Source organism: Mustelus asterias, chromosome 7 (assembly GCF_964213995.1).
Source record: "Mustelus asterias chromosome 7, sMusAst1.hap1.1, whole genome shotgun sequence".
Taxonomy (NCBI): domain Eukaryota; kingdom Metazoa; phylum Chordata; class Chondrichthyes; order Carcharhiniformes; family Triakidae; genus Mustelus; species Mustelus asterias.
Window position 1 is genome coordinate 43,079,746 of NC_135807.1, and position 13,417 is coordinate 43,093,162.

Here is a 13,417-nt window from a genome sequence, read left to right on the forward strand (position 1 = left end):
TTTCCAGAAGGCAGCCTGTGAGGGCAGATTTAAAATGTTCAGCTGAGCCCTGAGTCTCTCATCTTAGCAGTTCAGAGTTCTGTTACTGAAGGGAGTGCTTCATTCAAGAAGCAAAGTTTTTAAAAACTTACATTAATTATGGAAACCCTTTATCCTCCTGCTGATTACTCCATTTAGTCTCGGAACCCATAGAAACCCTACAATAGAGAAGGAGGCCATTTGGCCTATTGCGTCTGTGCCGACCACAATCCCATCCAGACCCTATTCCCGTAATCCCACACATTTACCCTACTAATTCCCCTGACACTAAGGGTCAATTTAGTATGGCCAATTAATCTAACCCGCACATCTTTGGACTGTGGGAGGAAACCAGAGCACCCAGAAGAAACCCACGCAGACACAGGAAGAATGTGCAGACTCCGCACAGACAGTGACCCAAGGCCGGAATTGAACCCAGGTCCCTGGCACTGTGAGGCAGCAGTGCTAACCACTGTGCCACCTTGCCGCCCCATCTTGTCTTTGTCCATCTTAAGAAGTCTCACAACACCAGGTTAAAGTCCAACAGGTTTATTTGGTAGCAAAAGCCACCAGCTTTCGGAGCGCTGCCCCTTCGTCAGGTGAGTGGGAGTTCTATTCACAAACAGGGTATATAAAGACACAAACTCAATTTACAAAATAATTATTGGAATGCGAGTCTTTACAGGTAATCAAGTCTTAAATGTACAGACAATGTGAGTGGAGAGACCTGTTGGACTTTAACCTGGTGTTGTGAGACTTCTTACTGTGTTTACCCCAGTCCAACGCCGGCATCTCCACATCTTGTCCATCTTCCCAGGTTTTAGAGTAGTTGAGAGATGGGTAGTGCAGTGTCAGTGGGAGACACAACCTCCCGTGAGGAGGATTGGGGGGAGGAAAGGAAGAAGGGCAGAGCGTGAGATCCAGGATTCAGGCCTTCTCAGAGGTCCAGAGATTTTGAGATCATTATAAAAAGTGAAGATACATGAAAACAAAATAGGGAACCAAAGAAAACGTGAGACATAACTTGAATATTTAAAAAAATTAACAAATGCTTTTCTACCCTTTTCCAGTGCGCATGCCCTAATTAGTGCAGGAAAAATCTAGCTTCTATGCAATGTTAAAGTTGATATTAAGCTTGGCGTGACCATTCAAAGAATCTTGTGCCATAGTTGAACGATGGTAGTTCTTTACCTGCTTCAATATGTTGAAAGTGGACTGGTGCCACTGATGCAGATAAATTGACAAAAATATGCAATGTCATTGTGATATTAGGAAACACCCAGAGAGTCCAAGTTCGAATATTTCATGAAACAATTTGTTTGGCTTTGGACTTTATGTTGAACAGCTATCCATTATGAAGAGTTACTGTGAACAAATAATACCACAACTTCAACCATGTGCTAGCTTTGCTGCCACAACGTATGCACATACTTACACCCTCCATCATGCAACGGTAGAATAGGTTGTGCAGGTGCTGCCTGATATACAATATAGAACAGCAAAATTTACTTTCTTTTCCTATATTATATCCTTATGCACATAAGAACCAAGTTGCAAAACTTATCAAATGCCAAAAAGTGAATAAGTGTCTAAATTTGAGGCCCCTTTGAGCTTGAAGCCCAGGCTAAATGCCCCTCCACCCCTCTTCCAACTGATTGGCCCTGCCAGGATGCACAGATGGTGCATGAGGGGCCAGGGCTGTGTCAGACCCAGAGGGTAATGAAGGCATCAGACATCCTCAGTGGAGGAGGAGAAGGTCTTATGCAGCCCCTCGAATATACCAGCAAAGACAGAGCTATCTGCAGATGTCACATTATTCTGTGACATGCTTCCAGGGGAGATCTCTTCTAACTACGTAGGGGGGCACCCGATGTCTGTAGCTCAGGAGGTAACTTATTCATGACAAGCTCTTTTCAGCCTGCCTGTGGAGACTTCAGTAGCATAATGACACAGTGGCACAGTGGATATCACTCCTGTCTCACAGCTCCAGGGACCCAGGTTCAATTCCAGCCTTGGGTGACTGTCCGTGTGGAGTTTGCACATTCTCCCCATGTCTGCGTGGGTTTCCTCCGGGTGCTCTGGTTTCCTCCCACAGTCCAAAGATGTGCAGGTTAAGTGGATTGGCCATGCTAAATTGTCCCTAAGTGTCCATAGATGTGTAGGTTAAGGGTAAGGCTGCGAAAACATTGAATGTATTCAAGAGGCAGCTAGATATAGCACTTGTGGCAAATGGGTTCAAAGGTTATGGGGAAAAAGCAGAATTAGCTACTGAGTTGGACGATCAACCATGATTGTAATGAATGGCAGACCAGGGCCAAATGGCCTCCTCCTGCTCCTATCTTCTGTTTCTATGTAAGCGGAGTAAATACGTGGAGTTACGGGGATAGGGCCTGGGTAAGATGCTCTGTTGGAGTGTTGGTGCAGACTTGATGGGCTGAATGGCCTCCCTCTGCAAGGTAGGGGTTCTATGATTCTCCTGAAAAGATGCAATCATTAGCACTGTCAGCATATTTAATGGCACATTGCCCAAGCATTATTAACAGAATATATGGCAGCACAGATGCTGCGCACATCCTTCATTTGCACAGGCTGCCAACCTCCCTACCCTCCAAATGGGTAAAACTATAAGAGCACATTGACATTGACAGCAATGCCCCTTTTGCTTCAAGCTGCCTTTGAGCTCCAACAAATCTCACATTTCTCCTGCATTCACGATGGCACCCTGTAGCACACTGGCACAAGGTAACACATACTGAGGCCTTACTCACCCTGGCACAACATTGCTGACCTCTGCAGCTACTTGCTCCCAGGCAGCACATGTTTGGGTTGAGTTCCTCCTCTTCCCACCAGATGGCATGAACTCTCATATTGGTTCACCTGAAGAAGGAGCGATACTCCAAAAGCTTGTGCCACCAAATAAATCAGTTGGACTTTAACCTGGTGTTGTGAGACTTCTTACTGTGTTTACCCCAGTCCAACGCCGGCATCTCCACATCATGGTTCGAGACTGCACAGAGGAGAGCTCTCAGGGAGTCATCATTAAATCAAGGGGCTAGTTTGGTCTTTCTCCCCTGCCTCCCCCCCCCCCCCCCCCCCCCCCCCGCCCCCCTGCCCACACTCCAATGGCTCCGACACTGCTGGAAGAAAACATGCAAAAACTGGACAACTCCTCTAAGCAAAGATATGGAAATACTACCTCTGCTCAGTGGCAAAGTTTGGACACATTAGGTCTCATAAAAATGCACAGTTACCTTAAATCTCTGAAGTTGCAATAAGCTGCACAGCTCTGATATGAGTCCTGACATTTGCTGGGACCCCTGACACTGTCCTGCATCAGGGAACCCTTGAGATTGCTGGCTGTGACCTCATTCTAGGGCATGACTAGCGACCTTAGCGACCAGACATTCTGCCCTCCAACAGTGATTGGGCAGGCTGGTCATTTCCTCAGGGCCTCAAACCACCCTCTGAACTTAATTGGTTCAAATTGCGCCTTACTGATTGCATTTCAATGGCAGGCTGCTCAGATTTCTCCTGCATTCACAATGGCATCCTGTAGTACACTGGCACAAGGTAACTTCCAGTTACAGGTCCCGGCTTCCCAGCCAGAGCATATTATCCAGCCCTAAGTATGACATTGATATTCAAAGTGTCATTAAAAGAATGTCTTGTACTTGCAAGACAAATTTTATTACATTCTAAATATCTGAATTCTAATAAAACGTATGCTAGCCTATTGTGTCCCAACTGCAATTTGGGGGCATGTCTTGGGAGTGTTTCCAGGCCTTCCAGGTGAACCTACCCAGACTTTCATTGTCCCTGTCAGAAGAAATCAGGCAACTGATCTCTCTTTAGATTTGGGGTGTCCACCATTGAATGAGTTGTATAATTCTAGGTGTGTCAGTGCAGGAGCAACTTTAAACAATTTTGTGATGGCTTCATGGCTCAGGTTCCTTCAACAGTGTGTTCCAAACCCAAGACCTCTACCACCAAGAAGAACAAGGACAATGGATGAATGGGAACACCACAATCTGCATGTTCATCTCCAAGCTACACACCATCCTGACTTGGAACAAATCATTGCTCCTTCACTGTTACTATCTCAAAATCCTGGAATACCCTTCCTAACAGCACTGTGGATGTACCTCTACCAAATGGACTATAGCAGTTCATAAAAGCAGCTCATCACATTCTTCTCAGTTTTACTGATGGCAACAAATGCTGGCCTAGCCATCACATAAAAGAACAAAACAAGACTTCAGTCCAACATGTCAATGGCTTTCCTTGTAAAGAAGCAGAATGCCGTTCTGAAGTTCCGTCTGGTCAGCAGGATGTGTGACCTCGTACTGCGTATCAGTATGGGTATCTCCTTTTAATGGGTCAAAATCCTGGCGTTCCCTTCCTGTGCTATCACCAAATAGACTGTAGTGATTCAAGAAGGCAGCTCTCCACCACATTTCCAAGGGCCATTAGGAATGGACAATAAATGCTGACCCATCCAACAATGCTCACATCCCATGATAAATATACTTGGAATTTGGAATGGAACCACAGTGAGGTAAAAGTTGTGCCCTGCTGCTTCTGGTGACGCTACAGCGACACTGGAGTTTCGACCCTCTAAGTTAAATAGGTAATGATGGTGAAACTTAGGTTCAAACTCTCTCAAGGGCAAAACTCAAGTAGGAATTGTGTTTGAATCTGTCTCTGCTGGCCTTCTACCCTTGATAACATGTTGTATGCTTCTTCACCGGAAATCCTTCTAGACACCTTGGCAAGGCAGTCAATAATGTATGCAGATCTGCAGAAGACAAACATCTGGGTTGCACATGGGCTCCATGATGTCAAGCATCAGTTACCATTAGAATTGTGGGTCCTCCATCAAGGGAAATTCATGTAAGAAGTTTTATTCTTCTTTTCATTTTGACTTTCTCCCATGGAGCAGCAAGGAGTCCTTCAATATTCAACTAGCTCTGCTAAATGGTTGTCTCTGTAGTCTTGCTACTGGTATCAATCCCTAATGCTGCAACTTCCACAGGCTTGGGACAGGACCATAACATTATGCTTCCAGACTTACACTGGCACCACCAGAATTTCCACCCTCGCCCTACATGGACACCCCTCAGCACATTTATTATAAGAATCATGCATCAGGCTTTCCACAACAATTTATATTATAGAACCACAACAAGTGGCAAAACTGAAACTAAGTATTGTGGGCCAGAGTTTGAAGCAAGCACATCATCACAACAGCTATCCAGAAAGTATCACTCTTTCCAAACAGGTGGAGGTTATACTGAATACATTAAAATCATTTTAAGTATCTGCTGGAGTTCTGTTGGGTACTTTTCAAGGAAACACATGCACACATCCGGCCAAACACAAGTTTGAAGTTCATTTTCTAAGAAGACACCACATTAACCACTTTTGTTACGTAATCTCCAAAATTATGTTTTCATCAGAAACAGCAAAAAATTTGGGCTTGTTCCTGCATGGTAATTTAGGGGGGAATTCTCCCGTCCCGGCCGCCACAGGAATCATAGAATCCCATTAATTTTGGAATGATGCTGGGAGTCAGTGATAATGAACTTCTTTCCAATTTTAAATGACTATTTTCCAAATGATTGATGCATCTATAGTGCAGATGCCATGTTAACTGATTAATGGAGGATTTATTTTTATACTTGTGTCTATTAAGAACTAGATCAAAATACCCCAAAATTCATTTTATTTTTAAAAAAGTTTCAGCAGCAAGAGATGAAATTTAGCAATCTTATCAACTGGAATGAAGTTGTACCCAGAGCAGAGGCAGAAAACAACCTCAGAATATGCAACGCACCCAGACCTCTACCATTCAAACGCTCTCTTTTTTGGCCTCTTGACATTCAAAGCTCGTACACTCGCAACTTGTCTAAAATTGTGCAGTGCACATCCTGTTCCACAGTCACTCCCACTCGTCTCTCATGCGTGTTGAAGGCTGGGTTTTACATTCAATAAAGCTGTTGGCAATCCATTAAAAAAAACAGCAATCAAAAAATCTGGCTCGAGAATCTGTAAATTATTCAACTGTGCAGAACAGAGCTGACTATTATTTGTCCTCGCCCAGAGTATGTTTATTCACATTGTTCACAAAGGGCCACTTTTAGAATGACTGAAAGCAGGATCTTCAGTTGATTACTCAGAATACTGAAGCCATTTACAACCCCACTACTACCACCCGAATAGAAAGCTGGTCACTTAACAAAGATCAGAGATTGATCCTGCACTTGATCTGTCAGGCTCAGTAACGTGTAGTGAATTTCCTCTCTGAGCCTTCAGGGTGTTCTAAAGCTACATTTACTTCACTGCCAATTTGCTGATGGTAATATCGCAGTATTACTGATTTCACTACAATGCTAATTCATCAAAAAGTTGAAGAAGCAAAATGACTCAACTGTTTTAATGAATGGAAGAAAATAAGTTAGGGATCGACTGCCAAACTTCTTATTTTGCGCAATAAACTATTAAGGACTTTGAACCTGTCTGTCAGTAAGTTTATCACCTGTAAATATGCTGGTTCACAACTTGATCCAAATCATTCTGTTGTGTTATTTAATACTGATTAGAATGCGAATCTCTACAGCCAACCAGGTCTATTTAGTTATTTAATCACCAGCCTGAGAAATAGGAGACTTCTCTTTTTTGAACACTGAAAGGAACAACATATTGGAGAATTACATTGAAAACATAACTGTGGATCCTTCATGGGCCTAATTCTAAAGAAGCTCCCATTGAACTCCACTCTCCTGCCTGTTTGGATCAACCCTATGTAGTACACTGTATCTCCTGTCAACACAAGATGGCAGTCTGTGTGTGGGCACTGGACCACACATGTGCCGAAATCTACTTATGTGATTCCACAATGCCCAGTTTGCCAATATCAGTCCATGCCCCTGCAAGTCTGCGCATGCGCAATCAGGACCGTGGTGATCTCAGAAGGATCATGCATGCACAAATTTCAAAATTCAGCAGTTCACACACTCAGGGAATACCCTGTCAATGGTTATGTAATGGCTATTGTGATCAAGCACGTGCCACCGCTATATATTTTCCCAGGCTTTACGGATGGCAGACGCTGTACAGTTTTCACTGTGAAACCCAATGCCTTACTATTGCTCCTTGATCAATAGGTAACTGCAATTATTCCTTGAAAAAATGCACTTTTCTCAAGCCAATTAGCTATTTAATTTCTGGTTACAAGCAGCTGTGATTCATTCCAGCCTGCTAGTATCCATGACAGAGGGGACGCAGTGTCTTACCTTAGAGGCAATGGCATAGTGGTATTATCACTGGACTAATAATCCAGAGGGCCAGGGCAAGATCCGGGGACCTGGTTTTGAATCCCACCACGGCAGATGATGAAACTCGAATTCAATAAAAATCTGCAATTAAAAGTCTATTGATGATGATGAAACCATTGTCGGTTGTTGTAAAAACGCATCTCGTTCAATAATGTTCTTTAGGGAAGGAAATCTGCCGTCCTTAGCTGGTCTGGCCTACATGTGACTCCAGACCCACAGAAATGTGGTTGATTTTCAAATGCCCTCTGAAATGATGGGTAGTTAGGGATGGGCAATAAATGCTGGCCCAGCCAGCGATGCCCACATCCTGTGAATGAATTTTTAAAATATCTGTGTCTGTCCTCTATGTATGTTATAGTTTAAATAATCTGCAGTGGATGACTGCAAATTAATACAGCAGTGTCATCTTTGGTACTGGTCGCTCCCTACTTGGACACTTCAAATGACATTACAGAGCCACATGCACAGTGTTGGCAGGAAACACAGTCTAATTAGTTCCATACCCCTCCCCCAGCAAACATTTGTGACAGTTTTAACATTTAATCTTGAACTACTAACCGCACTTCCGTCGATCTTCAGCATATAGGGACTTTTTTGATCCCCCACATTTTTTTGCCACAAAACCATGATGCTCCATTCATGATATTAGTAATAGTTCCTTTCTTTATTTGACACAATTTCTGTTCTGGTTTCACACATTACAATTTTCTATTTCAGTCAAGCACAGAAGCAAAGGATTATATATTGAGTTTCCCAGAATAGTTTAGTTAGCCGGCATTCTTAATGAATAATTAATCCTGCAGTTCAGACAACAAATGAAGGCGGACTACGTTCTCTTGGAATCATGATCCCAGATGATTGAAGCAAAATGCACTTTTTGAAATGATCAACTCACCATTACTTTACAGTTGCAGCCACATTGCTTACAGCTGTAAACTGAGTACTTCAGTGTTCATATTAATCATGTTCTGACTATAGATAGTACATGATACCAGACATTCATCGAAGCTGACATCAGCATAGTTTGTAACAGGTTACTCATAAATTTATGCAGCATGCTATTGCTGGTCCATTTTCCAGCCAACAGAAAACAATCTCATATACACTAAATTGGGACGACACGATGGCACAGTGGTTAGCACTGCTGAACAAAGAACAAAGAACAAAGAACAATACAGCACAGGAACAGGCCCTTCGGCCCCCCAAGCCCGCGCCGCTCCCCGGTCCAGGATTGAATCCTGAATCCAGGATCCCCGCCCAATTTTCCAGCCTATCTACATACCAATATCCTATCCACCGAGCTGTCCCTCACAGCTACGATGCTTTGTTCATTACAACCTATTAACTTACCCCCACCCCCCCATTCCAGACCATGTGATCTCCAGGGAGAGGCGAAAACCCAGAGTGAAAAACCCCAGGGCCAATATGGGGAAAAAAAATCTGGGAAATTCCTCTCCGACCCCCTGAGGCGATCGAAACGAGTCCAGGAGATCACAATGGCCCCGATCGGAAAATGCTTCCCAACCCTAGTCATTTCCACTTCCACGAACACCATATGAATTCCCTGCCCCCGAGACAGGTTCCCAACTATCCGCAGTCTCACTCTGTACTGGCACCAGCAAGATGATCATAGAATGAAGCCTTGAAACGAGAAACCAGGAACAATTAGCCCGCGCCGCTCCCTGGTCCAAACTAGACCACTCTTTTGTATCCCTCCATTCCCACTCCGTTCATATAGCTGTCTAGATAAGTCTTAAACGTTCCCAGTGTGTCCGCCTCCACCACCTTGCCCGGCAACACATTCCAGGCCCCCACGACCCTCTGTGTGAAATATGTCCTTCTGATATCTGTGTTAAACCTCCCCCCCTTCACCTTGAACCTATGACCCCTCGTGAACGTCACCACCGACCCGGGGAAAAGCTTCCCACCGTTCACCCTATCTATGCCTTTCATAATTTTATACACCTCTATTAAGTCTCCCCTCATCCTCTGTCTTTCCAAGGAGAACAACCCCAGTTTCCCCAATCTCTCCTCATAACCAAGCCCCTCCATACCAGGCAACATCCTGGTAAACCTCCTCTGTACTCTCTCCAAAGCCTCCACGTCCTTCTGGTAGTGTGGTGACCAGAACTGGACGCAGTATTCCAAATGCGGCCGAACCAACGTTCTATACATCTGCAACATCAGACCCCAACTTTTATACTCTATGCCCCGTCCTATAAAGGCAAGCATGCCATATGCCTTCTTCACCACCTTCTCCACCTGTGACGTCACCTTCAAAGATCTGTGGACTTGCACACCCAGGTCCCTCTGCGTCTCTACACCCTTTATGGTTCTTCCATTTATCGTGTAGCTCCTCCCTACATTATTCCCACCAAAATGCATCACTTCGCATTTATCAGGATTGAACTCCATCTGCCATTTCCTTGCCCAAATTTCCAGCCTATCTATATCCTTCTGTAGCCTCTGACAATGTTCCTCACTATCTGCAAGTCCTGCCAGTTTTGTGTCGTCCGCAAACTTACTGATCACCCCAGTTACTCCTTCTTCCAGATAATTTATATAAATCACAAACAGCAGAGGTCCCAATACAGAGCCCTGCGGTACACCACTAGTCACAGGCCTCCAGCCGGAAAAAGACCCTTCCACTACCACCCTCTGTCTTCTATGACCAAGCCAGTTCTCCACCCATCTAGCCACCTCCCCCTTTATCCCATGGGATCCAACCTTTTACACTAGCCTACCATGAGAGACTTTGTCAAATGCTTTACTAAAGTCCATATAGACAACATCTACGGCCCTTCCTTCGTCAACCATTTTGGTCACTTCTTCAAAAAACACCACCAGGTTCGTGAGGCATGACCTCCCTCTCACAAAACCATGTTGACTATCGTTAATGAGTTTATTCCTTTCTAAATGCGCATACATCCTATCTTTAAGAATCTTCTCCAACAACTTCCCCACCACGGACGTCAAGCTCACCGGCCTATAATTACCCGGGTTATCCTTCCTACCCTTCTTAAATAACGGGACCACATTGGCTATCCTCCAATCCTCTGGGACCTCACCTGTGTCCAATGACGAGACAAAGATTTGCTTCAGAGGCCCAACGATTTCACCTCTCGTCTCCCTGAGCAGCCTTGGATAGATTCCATCAGGCCCTGGGGATTTGTCAGTCTTTATATTCTCTAACAAACCTAACACTTCCTCCTTTGTAATGGAGATTTTCTCCAACGGTTCAACACTCCCCTCCGAGACACTCCCAGTCAACACATCCCTCTCCTTAGTGAATACCGACGCAAAGTATTCATTTAGGATCTCCCCTACCTCTTTGGGCTCCAAGCATAAGTCCCCACTTTTGTCCCTGAGAGGCTGCTTCACAGATGCTTCACTGATGCTTACCCCAGTCCAACGTCGGCATCTCCACATCATGGCTTCACAGTGCCAGGGACCTGGGTCCGATTCCTGGCTTGGGTCACTGTCTGTGTGGAGTTTGCATGTTCTCCCCGTGTCTGTGTGGGTTTCCTCCGGATGCTCCGGTTTCCTCCCACACTCCAAAAGACATGTTGGTAAGGTGCATTGGCCATGCTAAATTCTCCCTCAGTGTACCCAAACAGGCGCCGGAGTGTGGTGACAAGGTGATTTTCATAGCAACATCACTTCAGTGTTAATGTAAGCCTACTTGTGACTAATAAATAAACTTTAAACTTTAAATAAACTTTGAAGCACTAAGATCATTTGTGTTATGCACTGGCCAAGTTGGGGGAATTAGCTTAAATGATAGAGCACTCGCTTTGCATGTGAGAGGTAGTGGGATCGATGCTCACATTCTCCACTTTGATTTATTGGCGGCACAGTGGCACAATGGTTAGCACTGTTGCTTCACAATGCCAGGGACCCGGATTCAATTCCAATCTTAGGATGGAGTTTGCACATTCTCCCCGTGTCTGTGTGTTTCTTCCGGGTGCTCTGGTTTCCTCCCACACTCCAAAGATGTGCGGGTTAGGTTGATTGGCCATGCTAAATTGCTCCTTAGTATCAGGGGAATTTGCAGGGTAAATATGTGGGGTTAAGGGGATAGGGCCTGTGTGGGATTGCTGTAGGTGCAGGCTCAATAGGCCAAATAGCCTCTTTCTGCATTGTTAGGATTCTATGATTCATTGTAGATTTCAGGCATGGTGACCAGGAGGTCCCAGGTTAAATCCATTCTGATCTTGGCTGGAATAGCACCAGGACACTGAAAGTATTCTCAGCAGCCCAGGAAAAACCAAGTTGTCCATTCCAGATCATTAACCAATAACCCCAAGTAAAATGTGTGAGTTCAGATATTTTATGAGGATTAGAGTGGGCATGGCTGTGCTATCTTCTTAAGCTACACTACTCATTGATCAGGATGTTAAGTGGATGGCCAATCAAATCCCATCAGTTTCCCAATGGGTGGTGTGGTAGCGTGACCCCTTTAAGGGGTGATGCTTTGTGGGATGTGTTACCGGGTCGGAGCCAATGGAGCGTGAGGGTGTGAACTTGGATCAGTAAGGGCGAGCATTCCCAGGGCTGGAGGGCTCTGTTAGAGTCAGGGCATTGTTAGTAGTAGACCATCCCAAGATGGCGCTGGAGCGAGGCGATTTCATGCAAGCTGTGCCCAGCATACCTTCTAATTCTATCTTTTACTCTTGTTCTATGCTTCTAAAACTTCATTACACCCTAGTTATGACTGTAACACTACATTCTGCACTCTTCCGTTTCCTTTTCTATGAACGGGTATACTTTGGCTGTATAGCGCGCAAAAAACAATTCTTTTCAGTGCTCACTAATACATGTGACAATAATAAATCAAATCAAATCAAACCTGCATAGTTGTGCTGTAAAACCCTTTGTAGTATATAACTCTTTTCATTATTAAATCTTCTGGTTAGTTAGTTGCCACATTGAGTTGCTTAATACAGGTGGGTTGGGTTAAAATCACCTCTAACTTATTTGTTGTTGGGTATTGCTCTGCAGTCCACAGTACAGGAATGCACTTCCTTGATGCCGAGTGATGTCCATGTAAATCTGTGCTAGGTTCACAGTTTTTACCCTGCTAACAACAGGCCACGTCTACCAGGGCTTGGATTAGAAGGGTTTGCCAGGTCCGATCATAGCTTCAGGACCTCCATCTGGAAATGTTGGAGGATGAGACAGGACCAGAATATATGCAGTTGTGTGCCCGGATGGCCATGGTTCTGCCAGCTGTTAGCCGCTAAAGTCAACTGGAATTTGTTATATTTACATGAGATCAGGTATGTGGAGTGCAGGACAGTGATCTGATCTATTTTCAGTCTGCAACAAGTCAGTCTCAGGGCCTCCCTGTGTTCTTGCCCTGGGTGAATGACTCAGGTCAATGCTTCCGGGGTATATGTACGATTAGACTGTTGAACAGGTACCGTGGCAAACTACAGTACCCTGTAGAGTAGCTGTGTTACAAGGGACTAACCCAGTGGGTTAATTTGTATTGGATTTTGGAGCATTGTGGAAAATTACATTTCAGTGAATGCCACTTCAGTTTGAATAGTGCCACATCATTGAATGGTACTACAGTTATATTGGTTTACATCATTACCTATACTATAGTTTTCTCTCACTGAATACTATTGCAATATGTATAGTTCCCCATTATTGAATGTTATTACTGTGAATAGTGTCACACTTTTGAATGATACTATTTTGTTGAACATAATTATAGCTTGTATAGCGCCCCATCATTGAATGTTGAAACAACTTTATGTTATTGAACATCATTAGTTTATAACATGGGCGCTGGATTTCCGATTTCCAGAGGGTTGTGTCTGGAGGTACCCCAGAAGATCCACTGCTGGACTTCTCTGAAGTCCCCATGCAAAGATTCCACGGGAAGTTTAAACATGTAGTGGGCAATCGCCCTGCACATGGAACCATCTGATACACTGATTGAAATTGGAGACTTTGGATGGTTCTGACACTGTTAGACTATTATCACTAGACTATTATCACTAGGCTATTAATCTAAAAACTCAGCTAATGTTCTGGGGACCCGGCTTTGAATCCCG

General features: G+C 44.4%; 1 long non-coding RNA gene across 1 annotated transcript in view; it reads left to right on the forward strand.

Annotated features, from left to right (window-relative positions):
* LOC144495675 (uncharacterized) overlaps positions 1-13,417 on the forward strand; it is a 54,975-nt gene that overhangs the window by 7,272 nt on the left and 34,286 nt on the right. The gene's annotated exons all lie outside the window — the stretch shown is intronic.